The sequence below is a fragment of the Hyla sarda genome, chromosome 5, assembly GCF_029499605.1.
Source record: "Hyla sarda isolate aHylSar1 chromosome 5, aHylSar1.hap1, whole genome shotgun sequence".
NCBI lineage: Eukaryota > Metazoa > Chordata > Amphibia > Anura > Hylidae > Hyla > Hyla sarda.
Window position 1 is genome coordinate 253,587,577 of NC_079193.1, and position 18,082 is coordinate 253,605,658.

An 18,082-nucleotide genomic window follows, 5' to 3' on the forward strand; every position below is an offset into this window, starting at 1 on the left:
TGTCAGGGGGGTGCTCACACCTAAGATACTGTATAAGCATTTCATAAGTCTTTATGCATTTATTGACTAATAGATCATGATGCAAAGATTCAATATTTACAGTGCTGATCTTTTTCAAGACTTATGCAATTCACCCAGCATGCTGGATATCATCTTTTGGACCATATCCCAACTAATGGCAACCTATTCTAGCCGTATCACTGCTTGGATTTTATGAAGATTGACCAGAGGTGCTCAATAGGAAAAGCTATAGGTTTCATTTTCTTTGGGATTTGGTAGAAAAATAGAAGTAATTTACAAATCTGTTCTTTCTGGCACCAGTTGATTAAAAAAAAATGTTTTTCCAACGGAGTATGCCTTTAAGTCAAAACTCTGTTCTTTCTGGTTCATAGAGTAGGGTTCCCTACTATGATCTCTATATGCTTTAACTGGGTTATTTTTATTGATTAGAAAAGTACTGCACAATTCCATTGTTTCCTGATTGTTTCACCATCCACTATATATAGTATTACAGGAGCTAGCAGCTGGAAGAGCACATAGCAGGTGTTTCATTTTGGATGATTAAATCATGTTTTAGTCCCCAGAACATAGAGATGCTATTGATGTGTAGTTTTCTACCAACAACAGCTAATGACACTGCTATTCTTTATTACTGATGAGTCACAAATTGTTTAGTTTGATGATACTGTAGATCATGACTTATGGCAGCTGAGGAGTATTTATTGGGTCACAAGTAGTGTTGCTCGCGAATATTCGCAATGCAAATTTTATACGCGAATATCGCATATTCGCGAATTCGTGAATATTCGCGAATATAGCACTATATATTCGTAATTACAAATATTCGTTTTTTTTTTGTTTGTTTGTTTTTTAAACACAGTAGACATCACAGTGATCACTCCTCTCTGCTTCAAGCTTGTGTGGTGTAAAGAAGGCTCTAATACTACTGTGTGAGACTGGCATGCGAATTTTCGCATATGCGAAAATTTGCATATGCTAATTTTCGCATATGCAAATTTTTGCTTATGCTAATTTTTGTATATGCTAAATTTCGCATAGACTAATTTTCGCATACGTGAATTTGCGCATATGCGAAAATAAAACGTGAATATTACGAATAATCGAATATATGACGAATATTCGTCCATATTTTTGCGAATATTCGCGAATTCGAATATGGCCTATGCCGCTCAACACTAGTCACAAGTACCTGTATGTCTAGCCTTGACAAGTATTTATAATACATTTATATAGGTACAGGGTACTGGAGGAGAAATATAGGACAGATACCAGGTGAGACATTTTCTACTCATTTTACTGTTCCAGAATTTCTACAATTTAAAAAGGCATATGTCTCCCCCACATATCCAATAACATATTCCTTGCTTACAAACAGTTAATAAACCTAACATAAAAACAGAATCATCTTGGTACAATGTAAGATATTACTGAAAACTATCTGTATTACTATCATATCTGTATTACTTTAATGTGGTATTTCTGTCTATAAAATAGTGCAGCTTATAAAAAAAATAAAAAAAAGCAGACACTATTTTCCTGTATATATCAGTTAGTGTACCTTTAATGTATCCATTTATTGCCTTTAATTTCTTTTATTTTTTAACCATTTTAATTCAGTTTTTTTCTGAGCATGCTCAATAGCAATGACGGATTTAGAAATAACAGAGGACAACGGAGTTTACTTCAGTCACCAACTACTCCAATGTTAGCTTACTAAGTTTATTAAAAGGGTTTTTTAAATCAACTGGTGCCAGAAAGTTAAACAGATTTGTAAGTTACTTCTATTAAAAATTCTTAATCCTTCTAGTACTTCTGTATGCTCCGCAGGACATTCTTTTCTTTAGAATTTCCCTTCTGTCTGACCACAGTGCTCTCTGCTGACACCTCTGTCCATTTTAGGAACTGTCCAGAGAAGGATAGGTTTGCTATGAGCATTTGCTCCTACTCTGGACAGTTCCTAAAATGGACAGCGGTCTCAGCAGAAAGCAAATTCAAAAAGAAAAGAACTTCCTGTGGAGCATAAAGAAGCTTATAAGTACTAGAAGAATTACGATGTTTTAATAGAAGTATTTTACAAATCTGTTTAACTTTCTGGCCCCAGTTGATTTGAAAAAAAAAATTTTCCAGGTGAGTACCCCTTTAAGTTTGTTAGAATATCCTTTATTTTTTACAGAAAAAAATTAGTGCATGCTTATTTTTTTGTTTTTTTCTGTTTAGATAATGGACAGGTTGCTGGGTGGGGCTGGAGAAGCCTCAGCAGTCATGGTACATATTGGCACCAATGACAAAGTAAGAGGTAGGTGTCCTTAAAAATGATTTCAGAGACCTAGGCTGCAAGCTTAAGGCAAGGACCTCCAAGGTAGTATTTTCTGAAATATTACCTGTACCACGAGCAACACCAGAGAGGCAGCGGGAGAATAGGGAGGTAAACAAGTGGTTTAGAAGCTGGTGAAGGAAGGAGGGGTTTGGGTTCATGGAGGACTGGGCCTTCTTTGCTGTTGGTTACCGGCTCTACCATAGGGATGGGCTGCACCTCAATGGGGAGGGTGCAGCTGTGCTTGGAGAGAAGATGGCTAGAAGGGTGGAGGAGTGTTTAAACTAGGGACTGGGGGGTGGGGGGAGGGATCCTACAAAGTAGAAGGGGAAGATAGTGATAGAAAGAGAGGGGGGACTTATTAATGTACCTGGGGGTGGAGCGGAGGGAGGGGTTAGAATAATTAATAGAGATAGGCTTCATCGGAAGATAAAACATACACCATTGAATTGCATGTTAACTAATCCCAGAAGTCTGACCAATAAAACAGAGGAACTGGAGTGGTAGATGTCTGAGGAGAATTATGACATAGTGGGTATAACAGAGACTTGGTTGGACGACAGCTGTGACTGGACGGTCAACATACAGTGTTATAGTCTATTCAGGAAGGATCGGACAAAATGGAAAGGGGGAGGAGTTTGTCTGTATGTGAAATCGAGTCTGAAGGCTGCACTACGGGAGGATATAGGGGAGGGAAACGATAATGTGGAGTCATTATGGATAGAAATATATGGAGATTAAAAAAAAAAAATTCTGATAGGGGTTTGCTATAAGCCACCAAACAATGGAAGAGGCAGCAGATCAATTACTGAGGCAAATAAACAAGGCAGCAAATCAAAATGAGGTGATAATAATGGGGGACTTTAACTATCCTGATATAAACTGGGAGACTGAGACCTGTGAATCTCATAAAGGAAACAGGTTTCTTACTATAACTGAAGACAATTATCTGTCTCAAATGGTGCAGGGCCCGACCAGAGGCACCCTACTAGACTTAATATTATCCAGCAGACCTGATAAAGTAACTAATGTAGAAGGACGCCTAGGAAATAGTGATCATAATATAATACATTATAGCTTGTTCCTCAATAAGGGAATCTCTCGAGGGGCCAAAAAACATTGAACTTTAGGAAGGCAAAGTTTGATAAACTCAGAGAAGCCCTTAACAATATAAATTGGGATAATGTCCTCAAAAACAAGAATACTGACACTAAATGGGAGACTTTTAAAAATATATTAAATTCTCACTGTAAGATGTATATACCTTATGGGAATCAAAGGGGTCAGAAATAAAGGGAAACCAATATGTATGAATGAAAATGTTAAGGGGGCAATAAATGACAAATAGAAAGCATTTAAACTACTAAAACAGGACGGCAGTGAAGAAGCATTAAAAAGCTGTAGAGAAAAATGTAAAATATGTAAAAAAAAATAAATAAATAAAAAACAGATAAAAGCCGCAAAAATAGAGACAGAAAGACTTATTGCCAAAGTGAGTAAAACTAACCACAAAATGTTTTTTTAACTATATAAATAGCAAAAAGGTTAAAAATTAAAGTGTTGGCCCTTTAAAAAATGATGAGGAAGAAATTATAAATGGGGATCAAGAAAAAGCAAATATATTAAACAAATTCTTCTCCACTGTATTCACAGAGAAAATTGAAATGCCTGGTGAAAAACTGCGAGATAAGGTAAACTCCCCAGTACAGGTCATCTGTCTAACTAAGGAAGAAGTACAGTGCTGCCTACAAATGTCAAAATAGACAAATTGACAGGTCCAGATGGCATTCACCCCCCCCCCCCCCCCCCCGTGTTTTAAAGGAATTATGTAATGTCATAGACAACAAATGTGATGCCAATATTTAAAAATGGGTCAAAAGGTGAATGTAAATTGTTTGAGGGTTTTCTAAGAGATGCTATTTTGAAGTATCTTGATTAAAATAAATGTATGACTCCATATGAGCATGGCTTTATGAGTGATCAGTCCTGTCAAACTAACCTGATCAGCTTTTATGAGGAGGTGAGCTCCAGACTGGACCAGGGGCAATCGCTGGATGTCGTATATCTGGATTTTTCCAAAGCATTTGATACGGTGCCACATAAAAGGTTGGTGCATAAAATGAGAAGGATGGGGCTGGGGGAGAAGGTGTGTAAGTGGGTAAGTAACTGGCTCAGTGATAGGAAACAGAGGGTGGTACTTATTCTGATTGGATGACTATTACTAGTGGGGTACCACAGGGGTCAGTCTTGGGTCCTGTTCTATTTAATATATTCATTAATGACCTTGTAGAGGGAGTGAATAGTAAAGTAGCAATCTTTGCAGATGATACTAAACTCTGTACAGCGGTAAACACTATAGAGGACAGTGCACTGTTACAAATGGATCTGGGTAGGTTGGAGGTTTGGGCTGGGAATTGGCACATGAGGTTCACAAATGCTAAATATAAGGTAATGCACATAAGGGAAGAAAAATCCGTTCTGGGATTATGTATTAAATGGGAGAAAACTTGGGACGACTGACATGGAAAAGGACTTGGGAGTCTTAGTTAAGAGTAAATTTAGCTGTGGTGACCAGTGTCGGGCAGCTGCTGCCAAGGCAAATAAAATCATGGGGTGCATCAATAGGGGCATAGATACCCACGACAAGGAAATAATTCTGCCACTGTACAAATCACTAGTCAGACCACACATGGAATACTGTGTACAGTACTGGGCACCAGTGTACAAGAAAGATATAGTGGAGCTGAAGAGGGTTCATAGACGAGCAACCAGAGTAATACGGGGAAAGGGAGGACTACAGTGCACAGAAAGATTATCAAAATTAGGGTTATTTAGTTTAGAAAAAAGAAGGCTTAGGGAAGACCTCATAACTATGTATAAATATATCAGGGGACTGTACAGAGATCTCTCCTATGATCTATTTATACCCAGGACTAACAAGGGGGCATCCTCTACGTCTAGAGGAAAGAAGGTTTCTACACCAGCACAGATGGGGTTCTTTACTGTAAGAGCAGCGAGACTGTGGAATTCTCTGACAGAGGAGGTGGTCATGGTGAACTCTGTAAAAGAATTTAAAAAGGGTCTGGATGCATTTTTGGAGAATAATAACAATACAGGTTATGGATTCTAGATCTATATCAACTCAGTAGGGTCTCATTAAGGTTCTAGGTTGAACTTGAAGGTCTCTGGTCTTTTTTCGTCCTTATGAACTATGTTACTATGAAATCAACCATCAGCTGCCAGAGACCTGTTGGTATTGGCAGACATAAGCAATCGCTCTCATGTTCACCATTAACCACTCAGAGGCCATGATCAATACAGATCATGGCATCTACGGCATTAGTGGTGCTGCGGGCAACTGATTGGACCACCCACGGCGAATATGCAAGGGTGTGATCAGTCAGGATAGCTGCCGGAGGTTCCCTCACCATCCTCCTGGTGGCTCTGACGATCTGCTGCTCTGGTTTGCCTTCTAGAAGACCAGGGCAATAGATCGCCGATATTACTGAATAGTGCTATACCTATGCATAGTGCTGGTCTGCAATAGCAAACTAAGGATTGCTATAGATAGTCCCCTATGGGGACATACAAAAAAGAAAAGAAAAAAAGATTTCAATAATAATTATTAAAATGTGAATAATTAATAAATTGAATTTGGCATTAATAAAATGTGAATAAGCCCCTCCCAATAAAAATTAAAATCCACCTATTTTTCTTTTTTATAAAAAAAAAAGTGTAATAAATCAATTAAATATACATATTTGGTATTGTCAAGTACATCCAAACTATTAAAATATAATGTTGATGGTGAACAGCATAAATGTAAAAAAAAAAAAATCCAAAATTTATGCAATCTGGTCACATCACATCCAAGAAAAATGAAATAAAAGAAGTGATCATAAAGTCAGATATATGCAAAAGGGGTACCAATGAATAGAGAATAGGCTCAGAATAGAGCCATTTGAAACATACAAATGTTGTGAAAAAAGTTAGAGTTTTTTAAAAAGCAGTACAATAGTAGAAAAGTATGCAACCATGAGTACCATTTTAATCATATTGACCCACAGAATAAAGATAACATGTCAGTTTTACTGTAAAATTCACTGCGCAAATACTAAACCCTCCAAAAATAGCAAAATTGCATTTTTTGTTTTCATTTTCCCCCAAATATTTTTTGGGTTGCGCCATACATTCTAGGGTAAAATTAAAGGTATCATTACAAAATACAATTGTTGGCATGAAAAACAAGGCCTCATATGGATCAGTGGAGGAAAAAAATAAGAGTTATGGCTATTAGAATGTGAGGAAGAAATACAAAATGCAAAAATGAAATTGGCATGGTCTTTAAGGCCCAAACAGACTGTGTTCTTAAGGGGTTAACAGAGTACTCTTGAGGGGGAAAAAGTTTGCAAATCAACTGGTGCAAGAAAGTTATATAGATTTGTGGTTTACTTCTATTGAAAAATCTTTTGCCTTCATGTACATATCAGCTGCTGTCAGGAACAGTCCAGATCAGGAGAGGTTTGCTGTGGGGATTTGCTCATGCTCTGGACAGTTCCTGACACGGAGAGAGGTGGAAGCAGAGGGCATTGTGGTCAGACTGGGAAAAACTACACAAATTCCTCAAGGACAGCAGCTGATAAGTACTGCAAGGATTATAGGGGTGCTCCAGGAAAGTTCACATATATAAATATATTAAGTGCCAAAGGCCACCACCCTTCCTGGATATGTTACCTGTAAACAATCCTGCCTTTTATACATGGCTCATGTGGCCCCTGTTGTCTACTTTGGCTGCTTGATATTTTTTGTCATCTTTCCCTCACCTTGCCAACATCTTCCAGCAATCATTGCAGCTCTGCTCTGCAAGCCAGCTCCCTCTCTAAAAGCAGCCCCCACCCTCCTGCTCTGTGAGCAGAGAAAAGTTCAGTGTGTGATTGTCCGAGACCATACACACCTCCCAGTGCTCAGCACTAAATGGAGCATGACTCATCAGTGAAGGACAGAAACCACATGGTCTGTGTCTCTCAGGAGGGTGGGGGCTGCTTTCAGAAAGGCATTTAGACAGAGGGAATGGCTGGATGATATCATATCCTCATTTCATGCATGAAAGTGACAACCAAAGAGGGGAAACTGCTCTATATAACTAATGAAGGATATTTAGACAATGAAATAGGTTGAGGAGAGGGAAAGGATGGGCTATGGGTTTAGTTCCTCTGAGTACCCCCTTTAAGATAAATAATGGAATTAATTTACAAATCTGTATAACTTTTTGGAACTAGTTGATTTGAAAACATTTTCCCCTCTGAAGTACCCCCTTAAGCGGAATTGATGACAACTGAGGATAGCGGAGATGAAAAAATTACCTATTGAAACTGATGGGATCCATTAACTTCAGTGTCATTTTAATCTCTGAAATTGTTTGACAGAACTGAGTAACAGATGAAAAATGCTGATGTGAATCCTGACAATAACAGATAAACAGACAGTGGCCAGATTGCAAATGTAAAAACCGCTCCCAGTTGGGAGACCCACCAAACAGCACCATAGATCTAATTTCCATGAACTCCTATATACACATTATGGTTTAAAGGGGGTACTCTGCCGCTAGACAGGGGCTGTGACATTACGATCCTCCGGCCCCTGTATCGCCAGTCATCAGGCACAGAGTGAAGTTTGCGCCATGCACCAGATGACAGGGGGTGTTGCAGTAGAGGAACCCACGCTCTCCGACATCTTATCTCCTATTCTTTGCATAGGGGATAAGATATCTAGGGGCGGAGTACCCCTTAAAAAGAAGATGGACAGAGTGTACAGAGTGCCTAGAGATGCATATTGTTCTTTGTTTAATGTATCTGTTGCAACCAGACTAGGAAACGTGTCACATACCATTGGCAGAGGTATTGATAAGATGTAGATATGGACAAATGATTGCACTGCAATACCGATGGAAATGGTATATACCAAGAATAAATACATCTACACTGCTGCTATCTTCTCACAAAACAAAACCATTTATAAGGAACTGACTGGTGCCTATTTACAGCATATGTTCCCAAATGTCTTTATTCCATTGTCCTATATTTGGTATCATTTTCACCTTGGTTCATATGTGAAGACCTCTATTTATGTTATTAGTAATTGAAAAACGTTCTCTCATAATATCACATTCTTCTCCTACTTATTCCACAAATCATCTCCCTTAATGACAACCTTCATCTGAATATAGATATTAAAAGATATAAAATATACAAATTAAAGATATCAGGAGTTGGCCGAATGATGTTTGTCATATCTAAAGGCTTACGTTTTTCTTGTCTCTTTAATATTATAACCTGTCATTTCTTTACAAAAAGGCGTGCAGTGTGATATTCTGTATCCTATTAGTGCTATATGCTGTAATGTTCTTTAAATATTGTATTGGCTGTAAACCTTTTTTTTCTGTTCAATCTATAATTCCTGCACAGCAGAGCATTTGTAACATATATAGCTGACTAAATCTCGCATTCCTTCTCATTCATACTTCAGGAGGTCCAAGGGGCTTCATTCAAGGGCATTCTTCTGTAGGGTGAAGTTGGAGAAGGGATATCACTGTTCTAGTGCTTGCAAGTACATGACTTAGTCTGATCACCAGTGAATATTAACCCTCAACAGTGATTTTAGAATATCAGGCGTTCCCAATTTTACTTGATGAATAAGCTATCCAGCAAGTAGAATGAAGGAAAACACCAGAACTTAAAGGGGTACTCTACTGCTGAGCGTTTGGAACAAACTGTTCTGAATGCTGGAGCTGGTGCCAGGAGCTCGTGACATCATAGCCCTGCCCCCACATGACATCATGTCCCGCCCCCTCAATGCAAGTCTATGGGAGGGGGCATGATGGCTGTCACACCCCCTTCCATAGGCTTGCATTGAGGGGGTGGTGCGTGACATCATTAGAGGCGGGGCAATGACATCACGAGCTCCCGGTGCCAGCTCCAGCATTCAGAACAGTTTGTTCCAAACGCTCAGCAGCGGAGTACCCCTTTAACTCTGCACTCACCACTAGGGAAACCAGGGAGAGAAGTGCAAACTTAAACTTTGCCGCACTCCACCATGAATTTCATCAGTTTTCGGAAGAAAGACAAAAAAGAAGAAAGAATTCGCTCACCTACTCCCATGAACAAAATCACGATCCCCCGCTGGTGCTGTCAGGGTGCTGCTGCCACAAACAAGGTAGACAGAGACACTTCTGGACACCAGCATGTGTGAAATACAAAAGCTTGATTTCTTTCTTCAATATGAAAACATAATAGAGGTACAAATAGTGGTAAAAACATTCCGACATGTTTCGGCAAACAAAAGCCTTTTTCAAGGTCCTCACTGGGAGAAAATATTCAGCCGAATAAATATACACCTTGTAACAGAAACTCCTCCCCCTTCCCAATTTGGAACTTGCCGTAACCCTTCATTTGCTGACTTGTAATGAACACTGCCACTGGCAACCGAAGTTCATAGACGTCTTAGTATAATGAAACGCTGGTTACTTGCAGGAATATTTTGCCCATAGAAACCTTTGAATGCATATCAAATATAAAACCCACTTGATGTGACCCTTCATTTGCTGACTTGTAATAAACACTAAATAATGAAGTTGAAAATCAACTAGGAACCAGTCCTCAGGGTATATTACATAGACAGAAAAGAGATGGAAAAAAGAGTTGGAAAAAAGAGTGATCCTGATATACAAAATATTTATTTTATGTTACTAAAACACTGATACTCTCTGTCCCTGCTGGGCCCTAGCATGGGACACAGAAGTCAGTGAAAATGAAAATCAAAAATTACATTAATAAAATGATTAATAAAATGATAAAACTTGCAACAATAGGTGATGTATGGAATATTCAATAATGCGCTAAAAATAGCAAAGTGCTGTACTGTTCAATAACTGGAAAGTTCAACAGTCTTTGTGCTTCCAATAGTTAGATAGTAACACAGTTCAACAAAGTTCCGATGTATCAATCTCAGTAATAGTCATTGGTGATACAATGTAGCAAGTTGTCACTTCAGAACACTTAGTATACTGAGTGGATACGAGGTCTGGTGCACAGCACCACTCACCGCTCCTGACGCCGTCTATGGTAGCTGGCTGGACGGGCATCCAAGTTGCACCTACCATCCGTCAACCCCCCACATTACACTATTCTACTTGGCTTGAGACAAAAGGCTTTCATAAATGTGGTGTATGTTCTGGTTGTAAAATTACCAATTCACCGAAAACAATCACCGAAATTTCTTCAAAAACCAATCATTTTTCTTATAAAATAACGGATTGCCTAACCTGCCATAGCAAAGGGGTAATATATTTAATTCAATTTACCTGTGGTAAACAATACATTGGTCGGACTAAAAGACAACTAAAAATCCGTATATCAGAACATATTTATAACATCAGAAAGGGCAACAAGACACATCCATTATCCCTTCACTTTACAGAACACCACGCCCAAGACCCATCCCAATTATTCTTCACGGCTTTATTAAAAGTTAAGAGTTGTTGGAGAGGAGGAGATTACATTACACTTATGTCTAAAGCTGAATCCCGCAAGATCTTTGAATTCGACACGTTGATACCCAAAGGTCTCAATGCCGAGCTGGAGATCTTCGGATTCTTGTGATTGGGCCCCGTCTCACGACCCGTCGCCGACTGGTCATATAACGACTCGGCGACGTTCCCTGGGAGGGAGCCCATCCAAGATTTACACCACCAGCTGTCATTGTGTTTCTGTTCCAGCTCTATCACCCTGCTCCGAAATACTTGTCATGTCATTTTTTCATTTTTTACATTTTTTACATTTTTTACATTTTGTAACATTTGATCATGTCTTTTCCTGCACTAACTTTTGTTCCCTAGATATACCTTTTAAAAATTTTTAAAAATATCAAATTTATATTTACATATTTAATCCTTTATATATATATAATTATATATAGGTATGTGTTTTATACACACATCCTATATGAATTTTTTATTATAATTTTTTATTATTATCATTATCATTACTATTATTATTATCATTTTTATCATCCATTTTTATTCATTTTTATTTTTATTTTTTATTTTTTATTTCCATATTTATTTTTATTTTTATTTTTTTTCAATTTTATTTTTATTTTTATTTTTATATTATTTTTATTTCCTGTTATATACCAATATGGTCTCTTATGTTTATTAATCTTATTTATACTAAATATATTTGTACATATTTCCATGCATATACAATTTATGTATAATAGAGATTTGATTCCATACACTGTTGTTCCACCCTTCGGCATAATAATAGAGGTGATCATATAGCTTCTAATCTATTACACACTTTCTATACTTTTCTCTTTTTCCTCCTTATCTTCTTTCTTTAATGAGATGATCCAGTACCCTGTTTTACTTATATCCTGAAACCCCCAGGTTTTCCAAATACCAACACCATATATAAACCGCATCAGACATATGACATTCAACTATATTTCTACTGAGGAAAATGCCCGAGGCATTGAAACGCGTCTAGATTTTAACTTGCATATATCTAATCCATCTCAATATAGCGCTATTGAATAATTTTCTTGCAACTGCTGTTTCGGGACCACGCTATACTTTGCGCGCACAGCGCTCAGTTCACACGAGGCACGCCGCACTTACCCTCACCGCTTCCACCGCATCGCCACCGCTACTGCTCCACTTCTATTTTCTGCCACCACCGCTGTCTCCCCGGACCAACTCACGATCCACGGCACACCTGAAAGGCCGGTGCCATCCGTGCCAGCCGAGGACCAAAGGAGAAGGAGATCCGCACAGACACCGGGCATCGCCGGAGGTTGACAACTCCACATCAGCCCGTCCAGCCAGCTACCATAGACGGCGTCAGGAGCGGTGAGTGGTGCTGTGCACCAGACCTCGTATCCACTCAGTATACTAAGTGTTCTGAAGTGACAACTTGCTACATTGTATCACCAATGACTATTACTGAGATTGATACATCGGAACTTTGTTGAACTGTGTTACTATCTAACTATTGGAAGCACAAAGACTGTTGAACTTTCCAGTTATTGAACAGTACAGCACTTTGCTATTTTTAGCGCATTATTGAATATTCCATACATCACCTATTGTTGTAAGTTTTATCATTTTATTAATCATTTTATTAATGTAATTTTTGATTTCCATTTTCACTGACTTCTGTGTCCCATGCTAGGGCCCAGCAGGGACAGAGAGTATCAATGTTTTAGTAACATAAAATAAATATTTTGTATATCAGGATCACTCTTTTTTCCAACTCTTTTTTCCATCTCTTTTCTGTCTATCTAATATACCCTGAGGACTGGTTCCTAGTTGATTTTCAACTTCATTATTCATCATTTGTTAGACCTTTGGGTGAAGGTAACGCCAGTTCACCTCGAGTATATTTATTAATGCTAAGTGAGCTACACAGTTTTTTAACCCTTTGTAATAAACACTGCCACTGGTAACAGAACTTCATAGACATCTTAGTACAGTGGTCCCTCAACATGCGATGGTAATTCGTTCCAAACGACCCATTGTTTGTCGAATCCATCGTATGTTGAGGGATCCGTGCAATGTAAAGTATAGGAAGCTGTACTTACCTGTCCCCGCCGCTCCACACCAGGTCCTCACGGCTCCCGATCCTGTCCCAGGGGCTCTCGATGCTGTCCCGCTGCTCCGGTGTCTTCTTCGCGATCCTCCGGTGTCTTGCGCATCTTCTGCAGGGTCCGGGCCTCGCTTTCTGGTGACGTTATTATGCTGCTGCACCGGCGCGGCGTGCGTAGTGACGTAATAACGACGCCGGAAAGCAAGGCCCGGACCCTGGAGAAGATGCAGAAGACACCGGAGGATCGCGAAGTGGACCCGGAGCAGCGGGAATAGGTAAGCGAACCTATCCGGGATGCTTAAACTGCTATCCGACAGCAGCTTAAGCATTTTGCGCTGTCGGATAGCAGTTAATGCGATGGCCCCGACATATAAAAGCATCATATGTCGATGCTGACATCGACATGCGATGGCCTCTGAGAGGCCATCGTATGTCGATTTTATCATATGTCGGGGCCATCGTAGGTCGGGGGGTTACTGTATACTAAAGGGCTGGTTACTTGTAGGAATACATTGCCAATAGCAACCTTTGAATACATATGAAAAATATGAAAAAGACATATAAAACCCACTTGATGTAACCCTTCATTTGCTGACTTGTAGTAAACACTACCATTGGTAACAGAACTTCATAGACATCTTAGTATACTGAACAGCTAGTTACTTGTAAGAGTACATTGCAACCTTTGAATACATATTGAACAAACTTGCTGTAACCCTTCATTTGCTGACTAGTAATGGATACTACCAATGGTAACAAAACTACATAGATCTCTTAAACTAGTTACTAGCAGAAGTACGTTGCCCATGGCAACCTTTGAATGCATATTAAAAACAACTTGTCGTGACCCTTCATTTGCTAATTGTATAATGGACAGTACCAATGGTAACATAACTTCCTAGACATGCTTATAGATAATTACTTGCAGGAGTGCGTTGCCCATAGCAACCTAATTGCTTGCAGGAGTACATTGCCCATAGCAACCTATGACCCCCCCCCCCCCCCTCCAAAAAAAAAAAAACACCTAGCAAGAACCAAACTAATCACATGAAAACATTGTCTTATTTAACAAAAGAGAAGAACAAAAAAGAGAGTATATGAGTCAGTAAAACAACATTACATCAGATCTATAATTCATCCCCTCCGGTGCTCGGGTTGCCATTTTCCTAATCCAATAGATCTCTCTCGTATGCAATTTATGGACCCTATCTTCTCCTCTTGGTGATTTCATGACATGTTCCTTCATTTGGGTGATGCTGTCTCCGTGTTCATTTTTAAAATGCTTGGACGCACCAGACAGTGCATGTGTGTGAACACTGCCCACTGACCGTGCGCCCGCAAAATGTTCTGAGATTCTACGTATCAACTTACTTGTTGTGGATCCAATATACTGTTTTCTGCATTCCATACATGAAATGCAGTAAACCACAGTGGCAGTGTTCACTACAAGTGTCAGTGTTCATTACAAGTCAGCAAATCAAGGGTTACGACAAGTTCTAAATTGGGAAGGGATGTGCTAATGGGGAGGGGTTTCTGTTACAAGGTGTAAATTTATTCGGCTGAATATTTTCTCCCAGTGAGCACTGAAAAAGGCTTTTGTTGCCGAAACGCGTCGGTCTGTTTTTACCACTATTTGTACCCCTATCATGTTTTTATGTTGAAGAAAGAAATAAAGCTTTTATATTTTACACATGCTAGTGTCCAGAAGTGCTGAGGATCCCATGCTCCTGAGTGAAGCCTGTTTCTTGTTTTTTGGTAGAATTCACTTTTGTTTGGACATTATGGGGGACATTTATCAATGTATGCTTATGTATTCCTTTTTTCAGTACTTTTTTCTTAACTTTTTTTTTTTTTTGCCTATGTGTGACTTATTTATCAACTGGTTTCAGCCTGTTGATCATTTTCTTTCACATAAGCAATTTTTTCTTTTTTACTTTGGTAGTAGGTTTTTCTGCTCCATGTTTGAGCTGGAGTAAATTTAGTCAATTTTTAACCTTGTAGCGACTTTTTTTGCGCAGTTGCGACTGTCGCATTTAATAAATACCAGAATACCCGTATTCCATTTTAAAATTATAACTACGTAGTTAAGTTTTGGAAAACTTGCTTTTCTCGCTTTCCAGTCAAAATGTCACACGAAAAATCGCGTAGTCGCAGGTGCAACATTTGTGCGACATATTTAGTAAAAAAATAAATTAACTAAATCGCTTGATAAATGTCTGTCTATGTTACTATTATACTAAACTACTACTATAGGTGAATTGTAATTTAACAACTGGTAATTGCCAAATTCTGTTTACTTTGGTCACCACTGAGCTACCATGCTGGGTGTGGTGACAATCTGTACAGTTGTGAAGAATATGATGACTTTATATAAAGCAGGGAATAAATACATAAATTACTGAAAACAGGGCTGCAAATAGTTTTCAGTAAGTTTGTGGACAAATAAGTTATAGTGGGAAACATGGCCTTTCATTCAGAAACAATAACATTCTCACACTTTGTAACCTCAAATTCTTAAATCATTCAGCAATCTGATATTCCGCAATACAGCATCTGGGAATCTAGTTTCCTCTGTGGTCTTAGCTCTGGAGATGGACGAGATATGTTAGCTCAAGTACATATAAGAATGTAATAATGCTTACTGTGACATGCCTGAAAACTGCACATTGTAACATTATCAATTTGGGTACAGTGTACATTATATTGTTTAATATGATCAACTGTTCTTATAAGTCAGTCCAGGACAAAAACTAATATTTGGCAGTAATTCAGTATCCAAGATATATGTATGTATATATATATATATATATATATATATATATATATATATATATAGTGATCCCTCAACTTACAATGGCCTCAACATACAATAGTTTCAACATACAATGGTCTTTTCTGGACCATCGTAACTTGAAACCTGACTCAACATACAATGTACAGACAGTCCAGATCTGTGAAACGTGTCCCAACTGGAGGAACTGACCAATCAGAATGGGCATTTTACCGGTAAATCTTCTCTATTACTGAAGTGCCTGCACTGACTGGTGTCTGGTAGCGCCCCCTACATTACAGAGAGGAACTACAAGTTCTGTACTACTCTTTACCTGTGCCAGGGATAGCTGCTCCTTTGGACACCAGGTAAGGGTGGCTCAATTTGGGACATTGTGTGTACTGCATAGGACCCTGAAGAAGCTCCTGTCCTCTACATAAACCATTGTTTCCCAACCAGGGTGCCCCCAGTTGTTGCAAAACTACAACTACCAGCATGCCCGGACAGCCAACAGCTGTCCGGGCATGCTGGAAGTTGTAGTTTTGCAACATCTGAAGGCACCCTGATTGGGAAACACTAACATAGACAGTGATTACAGCTCCCAGCAGATCTTTCTTACTTTTATATGTAAGGATTTGCTTTATCTGTATTAGTCATCTTCTTATTTTTCTTTAATCCTCACCTTTTCCTATTTTTGGATGACATTTTGGTGGCTTCAGAACCAATTACCAGGATTCCATAGAGTTATGGTCTCAACATACAATGGTTTCAACATACAATGGTCATCCTGGAACCGATTAATATTGTATCTTGAGGGACTACTGTATATATATATATATATATATATATATATATATATATATATATATACACACACACACACACACATATATATATATATATATATATATATATATATATATATATATATATATATATGACAGTGTATCCCAACAGACTGGGAACAGTAGCTTCTAAAAATACCTCAGATTGTTTCATGTAAGATAAAGAGATATTTCAAGACTGAACTGTCATAGAAATCTCTAGAGCTGCCACATTTGTGCATTATCATAAATCAGCAAGTTTACATGCAGTCCTATGTAAAACCACAAATAATAAAGTGTTCTATCTGGGGTAATTGTGACAGATGAAAAACACTGGTCTGCTGCATGTGTAATAAATAGCAATTTGCTTATTTTGTATTTACAAATAACAGGTAAGAATCTATTTATAAAAGTTTTTATATCACATCAAGCACATGAACAAGATACAATATATTCCATATAAACAATAACAAACCTGCCCTTATCAATTCTGCATTCCAATAGTTGGATAGAAGAAGAACACCCAAAAGTCCCTCTTTTACCTGGAGCTATTTCGGAATCTTCATAAGATTTCAAGTTTAACTCCTGATCGAGCTGTATAATCCCATTCTTTTCTGACTGGTCCATGATCCTCTTTATTTAGTATTACAGATGCTGGAAGCATACATGCCGGTGTCTGGTTTTTATGAATGAATCGATGACGTACAGCAGTCACAATTTATTCCACAGAAAGAGGAGCAGCTATTGATCGCACACACTGAGCAACTCTCTATTTTATACCTGCAGCAGCTAACAACACTGATGTGGAGCTCTTAACTCCTCCTTTCCACTCTGTCATCCTTCTTGAAGTCAAAACTGCAACGCTTTAATATCACATCACCACTAGAGGGCACATGTTATCGTCTCCAGAAACTGGTCAAGGATCTTGAGAAACGCAGTGAGTTTTATGTGTGATAAGAAATATATTTTACTGAGTCAGGATGTGTATAACAATTCAATAAAGACAGGATACAGAGGGATGATAAATGCACATTTTCTAGGATTAGAATTGTAAGAATCACTAAAGGCAAACATATTATATCTACTGTACGAGTTAGTAATGGGAAAATAAATATTTCTTCTCCTAATCATATGTATGACTTTAAAGGGGTACTCATAATAATGGGGCATAATAATGTTTTCAAACCAACTGGTGCCAGAAATTTATAGGAATTTGTAAATTCTATTTTTAAACTCTCAGGTATCATCACTCTGTGGACAGTCTGCAGGCAAAACTCCCATTTTTGGAGTCCTATTGTTTTTAATCAAATTCTACTGCTGAGACTACCGAATCGCCACAGAATTCTGGAAAGCACGTCCGCATAAAGACTGCTTCTGTGAGACGGCAATGCCCATGTGGTCCTGCTGCCGAAGTATTCAGTGGCACCCACTACAAGCTGATATTTAGCCATCGGTATTTGGCTGAATGTCCATAGTGTGGACAAGACCTTAAAGGGGTACTCCACTGAAA

The 18,082-nt window shown here is 38.5% G+C and overlaps 1 protein-coding gene across 3 annotated transcripts in view; it reads right to left on the reverse strand.

Moving 5' to 3' along the window:
• Window positions 1-17,344, reverse strand: part of MC5R (melanocortin 5 receptor) — a 75,254-nt gene extending 57,910 nt beyond the window's left edge. Inside the window, exon 1 of one of the 3 annotated variants that reach the window (XM_056521495.1) lies at window positions 17,115-17,344. The gene's annotated coding sequence lies outside the window, so the exon portion shown is untranslated. Of the gene's footprint in view, window positions 1-17,047 lie in introns of all 3 variants that reach the window. The other 2 variants (XM_056521493.1, XM_056521494.1) reach the window with 2 other exon arrangements.
• Window positions 17,345-18,082: the final 738 nt, after the last annotated feature.